Source organism: Oreochromis aureus, linkage group 10 (genome assembly GCF_013358895.1).
Source record: "Oreochromis aureus strain Israel breed Guangdong linkage group 10, ZZ_aureus, whole genome shotgun sequence".
NCBI lineage: Eukaryota > Metazoa > Chordata > Actinopteri > Cichliformes > Cichlidae > Oreochromis > Oreochromis aureus.
In genome coordinates, this window is record NC_052951.1 from 9,903,766 (window position 1) to 9,909,765 (window position 6,000).

The 6,000-nt window shown below is 40.1% G+C and overlaps 1 protein-coding gene across 1 annotated transcript in view; it reads right to left on the minus strand.

Moving 5' to 3' along the window:
- Positions 1 to 5,084, minus strand: part of pcdh1a (protocadherin 1a) — a 92,910-nt gene extending 87,826 nt beyond the window's left edge. Inside the window, exon 1 of the mRNA XM_039617986.1 lies at positions 4,532 to 5,084. The gene's annotated coding sequence lies outside the window, so the exon portion shown is untranslated. The remainder of the gene's footprint in view (positions 1 to 4,531) is intronic.
- Between the last annotated feature and the right edge of the window lie 916 nt (positions 5,085 to 6,000).

The following is a 6,000-nucleotide window of genomic DNA, read 5'->3' on the forward strand; positions in this document are numbered from 1 at the left end:
GAAAATGAAATCTCTTTGGTTATTAAAATTCACCCTGTCAACAACCAAGTATTGTGGCAGCACTGCTGTAATAAACTAAAAAAGAATCACTGAACATAAACTTTTTTTCATTTGTCGTCTGAACAACCAATTATAACTATAAATTATGTTTTGCTAGCTGCTCCACGGGACAACTTTGACATTGCTTGCTTGGGTAACTCCAACTGTAGTACAACTTGTGTAAGTCCAGGAGGCAGAACTGTAGAGATTGTGTATGGCCTAGGTGACTCTAATTCCCTTGAGCACTGTTTGTTGGAAAATACACCGTGTTCAAATAGACAATCCAATTAGCATACTGAGCCAGAGACATTATGAAGGTGATCCAGAGCAACACATATTCTTAGGAAAAAAACGAAATCCTTCCAAATACAATCAAGGCATCCACTGTTTGACTGAGGAGGGAACTTTAAGTCTACCAGTGAAGCAGCACTCACCACAAAACCTCATGCTGTGATCACGCAATGGTCCAGATGGTTGCTATGTTGAAAAAACTGAAAAAATGAATGCTGAAGGCAGCCTGTACCACAGTATGGAGGTGGACTTTCAAAGAGAGCCTCAAACTGCCCGATGGGTCTAGTGTCTGTTGTTTGTTTTGTGTAGATGTTTAACTTTGCAACAGAAAACGCAGTCGAGGCAAAACTGCTAAGCAGTAGAGTTTAAGACCCCAAGGTTTATCTGGATTGACCTGCCACACAGCAAGAACTCTGCCTGGCCAAACCTTAGCTTATTAAGAATATCAGGAGTGCCAACTGTAAGTACAAGTCCAGACAATTGAGTCGATGTTTTATGACTTATGTTCAGTTTGGCCATCATTACACAGACTCACAATTTACTGGAGAAGCTCACCCAAGCATACTTTTTCACCTGTCAACGACCTCTATAGATAAGAGTGTCTCTAAGAGGGGAAGAAAAGTGGTTCTCACTCAAGCCCACTTTCACACCTGGGAGGTTGTTGTCACTTATGTTCAAGTTTTACTGAAATGTAGTGTAGAAGTGTAGAGGTTGCTATTTGACTACACAACTCCTTGACCTGAAGGCAAAAAAACAAACCTTGAAAAAAGTGTCTGGTAAAGTACTGTGGTACTTTTTGCTGCATTATTTTTTATAAGAAAAAGAAACAAATAGAATTATTAAATGTGAAATTGTGTTATGGTTTGGTTTGTCTTTTGCACAAACCTTTGCAATAATTAAAAGAAATGACCACTGCTTATTTGCCAGAAAAAAAAACATGCAAAAGGTGTTGTTGGAAAATATGCTGTTTTGATTTGAATTTATATATCTTCCAGCATTATCCTTCTGATGTCTGCGTATCATAGATTGAAGAAGTAATAATCATTGATACGCCCCACCATGTTCTAAAATAAATGAATAAATAAAAATGCAGGACTCCTCCACTACACCGCTGCAATTTTTTGTTCTTCACTGAGGAGAAGGTGAAAAACTTCACAGGCAGCTAAAACATCAGTCAAACTACGAGGTCTGATTGAGTCTCACACTGAGCCCTCACACAGTGCACAACCCAGTTGACCCATCTGTTCAAGAGAACTTTTCAACTTCTGCGTGTCTACAATCAAAGTGCCAGCCTAGGTTGTGTCAGATTGTGCTGCGGTTCCCAAGGAAACAAGTCCCTGCCTCGCTAAGGCTGTGGTTGCTGAACCCAGTCATAACAATGACCTCTGAAAAATTGGTACCATCCAAGCTTATATGACAGATCCAGTCCTGAATCAACTGGAGAGCAGTGCAGAGATATCTTTACCACTCTACCATTCTGAGGACACACACACTATATATAAATATATATTTACAGAGAAAGAGAGAGACAGATGAGAGACAGAGATAGAATTAGCATTATTTTATTATTTACTGTAAGTAACTCTGATAAATATAGGGAAGGAAATACAAGTAGGAGGGTGAAGTTTGATTAAACAGAAATAATTGGTAAGATAAATGCTAACAAAAAAGTTAATGCAGTACTTCAGCTAACAATAAAATTGTATACAATATGGAGTGATTATGTTGTTTTTCATTTTTTGTAATTGAAAAATAAATAATACATCTTTTACGTGCCAGCATGTAACAATTTATTGTAAAGCAAAAGTAATTTGCATTGTTTGTGAAAGATTGTGAAGTAGATCAAAATTGACTTTTAGAACAATATTTGGCTTAAAATGAAATTGTTTAAAAAATGATAAAGGGGTTTGTGCCTGATTATGTAAGTGTTGGTATTATAGATTAAAAAAAGGTAGTTATAAAAATGAAGAACAATATAATTGTGCTGCGGAGCATGTGCGCCTGCTCTGGTTGCCATGGAGACAGACTATCTTCTGACTGAGTCAACTCAGAGACTGACTGGGTGACATTTGCTCTTTAAGTTGGCCGCTCCACAGGTCCAGCAGAAATGACTCACATGCAGAATTAACTGAGGCATAATAGTAAATTACTCATAAGAAAAAAGGTTAGAGTTGTGCCAGGAAGGAAAAAAAATCATCAGAGGAATTAAATAGGCTATTTTGTAGTAGTTGCTTGTTTTGCAGCAACTGATAAAAGCAGGACCTGAATTTTCACCTGTTACATGCTGGGACTCAAGTTCATGAATTTGTGCTGTACAACGCTGCTCTGTGCTCCTTCCTGCTTTGCCAGAGTGTGGAAAGATAACAGATGATTTAATGATTTTCTCAACTGATGTGATTTGATGTATTGGCTGACTCTGCGCCTTTAGCTAGTATAACAGGTAAAATCCATTACCCTCCCACCGGCATGATTTATGATAGGTAGTATCACAGCCATGGGTCTCTCCTTACACTGCTGATCTACCAATGGAATTTACTGCCAAATGTAAGGCTGCACTTTATACTGACTGCAAACTGTGGGTTTCAGTAATTAGAAAGCAACAGCCTTTGGTTGGAAACACTTTCTAAAGGCGTGAGCACTGGAATTATCCATATGCACGCTGAGACACAAAACGCTAATGTGTCACTCCTGTCACAAAAAAAGTAAAATAAAAACAAAAAACAAAACATGAAATACACTGAGATCAAAAAGACCACATTCCGATATTAAAAGCTTCTTTATATAAGGATATAAAGAAACTGGCAGGTCGTATAATTTGGATTCCTCACTGCTCTGTGTAACATGATTAAAACAGAGTTTAATTTCCTTATAGGGATTATTGTACTGCTTTTGTGCAGTTTTGTAAAGGTTCACTCCCTCAAGCTCAAATACCTGCTGGAGAAGTCAGAAAAAATCCTTTTGTGCCCTTTCCACAATTTGATCCGTTTACCACACACTTACCCTTCCTTCAGCAACCCCATTACATGGCACATTGCATGTTATTGTACAATATTCAGAGGAAAGTTCCCTACTGGTAATAATTTAAAAATAAAATAGGCAGAGGAAATTAGCCTTACAGACTATTCTTATGTGTGATAGATAGATAGATAGATAGATAGATAGATAGATAGATAGATAGATAGATAGATAGATAGATAGATAGATAGATAGATAGATAGATAGATAAAAGTTTCATTCACTGCATGATTTAGATAATAACATTTATCAGGTTCATGTCTTACAGACAGTTTCTCAGATCTGGGCTACAATTAGGTTATAGGCCTGTTTGATCTGCTCTGTTATGACGGCCTTGTAGCCTAAAGTATGTGTGGGAACTTAGACCGACATCATTATGTAGAGCAGACTATTAAAATGTGCCTGGTGGTCGGTGGAGTGGCGAGAAACAACACCCCAGACTCTCACTGGAGAGCACAGGAGATTACCCGTGCCGATGATCTGATCAAAGATTTCCCCCCCAATTATAAGGACGAATCTCTCCATAGAAAAACTGTATAACAGTTATGAACACGACAGGCTGCAGGAGAAGTCCGAATTGTTTGCAAGAAATTTTTCAGAGTAAACAACGCCAAATCAAGATGCACGAATAAAGGCAATTAGTATGATGTTTGCAGCTAGTATGGGATAAATGGCGAAAGAAGGATGATACAAATGGTTCACATTTTCTGCTTCACAGACTCATAATGGTGCAATAAAATGCAATTAGCCGATCGCCGGTACAGATCAGATTGAAGCGCACGCACTCATATTGTCGCTGAAGTGCAATGATATGCAGAGTTAATGACTTAATACCAACCCCGACGCAGGCTGGAACTCGTGTCTACTCGGATAGGTTTTAATTAAAATGCATCGTCTAATTTATCATGCAGCGGATCCTTATTGCGGGTGGCACATCTAGCCTTTGTACCGCCTATCAACCTGTAACACCGAACAGCCAGCTGTTTGGTGCTCTGTGTGTGTCTATTATAAAGTGCAACTTGTTGTATAAACGATCTGTTTGAGCCACGGCCTGTGTTAAGCGACAGCACTTCAGACAAGTCCGTAATGCATTCCTATAAACTTCATAGGCATTGCATCATGAATCACGCACAGTGGCCACCGGTCAAACCAACTTTCTTGATTATTTCTGCAGTAATTTCAGTACCTGAGCCAGAGACTTTTTACGTGAGCGCTTGTCGCGTAGCCAATTCTTCCCGCAGCTGATATGTCCAGCGGTGCTCCCAGAGGCAGGTGTCTAACCCTCAAACCTCCGTCACAGTGCTGAGATCAAAAATCACTTCAGCAGCCACAAAATCCATACACAGTATTCAGAACTTTCCGCATGAAAATTCAGAATCCTTCGTCCACCGCCGTCCGACAGTGTGAAGAACAGAAACAGTTTTCAGTCCGTGGGAATATGCGGCTGTAACTTATGAGCAATTATATTATATATACTGTTTTATGATAGAGATGGGAAACCAAGAATCTCATTCCATAAAGATGCCCTACTGTGTGCCATTTTCAATCCTCAGTAACTGATCCTTGGGAAGATTTGCACTCGCTGTCGCATCCCTTTGGTCCAAGTTTCTCCAGCCCTGATCTAAGTAGCTTAGAGCGCACTCTAAGGACGCACTGGATGTCTAAAACACAGCAAAAGAAATGTCATTTTCGCAACGTGCAAAAAGAAACAGCTAACCGGTCCTAAACAAGAAGCCCATCTGAAGCATTTCCAGACAGCAAGTGGTGAGATACAGTGGGTACGTTAGTTGCTCCCCTAGCTCCCTCTCTCTTTTCTCTCTCTACTCATCAGAGCGTGGGAGGAGGTGGGGCTCCCATCCACCGCAGCACACAGCAACTTCATACTCTACATTGCATTATGCCAAGGCTGCCTACCAGGAAATTATGTGATGCCTACAGTTTAAGAGGATCTTATTAAACTGGGTCAGCTCAAACAGGAGGATGCACCTTATTAAATAAGCTTATCAAGAAATCACTCCGCTTGCCTTGCACTATTTTAATTCGTGTCAGTCTTTCCTTTCCCCTCAAAACTGCTCACTAATCGCACAACGTGTCCAAAATTGATGTAACAGGTAGCCAGTGCCGGCCGTTTACTTGTTGATATGCATTACATGTAGCAAAATGAGCGGCCTAAAATGGAAGCTGTTTGGCCACTATTTATTCATTTGGCGCCACCCTCAGGCGGTTATGATAGGGAAGAAGAGAAGCAGCACACTCTATATCTGCTGAGGAAACTGCGGGGATTAATGTTAATAATGCTTGATGTAGGAGTAATATGCGCTACACTGTCTTGTTCTTGGAGACAATGACTATCAACTGCACGTGAAACAAACTGTGCTGTTGGTGTACAATGGAATAAACTAGTAATGTGTGGCATCATCTGTTAAAACTGCAGCAGTGTAATTAAAAAAACAATGCTTTTGCTCAGGGCTATAAATCAGCATGGCTCAGCAGGGAGAGAAATTCATCCCACGCCACAGTTACTCTCTTCCTTTCTTCCTGAACACTGATGCCAGTGATCATAACTGCTTAGGCATAAAGCAATGGACCAGGGGTAATGAGTCAAATGCAGGGTTTTGTCACAAAGGAAAGCCTTAAGCAATGTCCTCCGGAGAA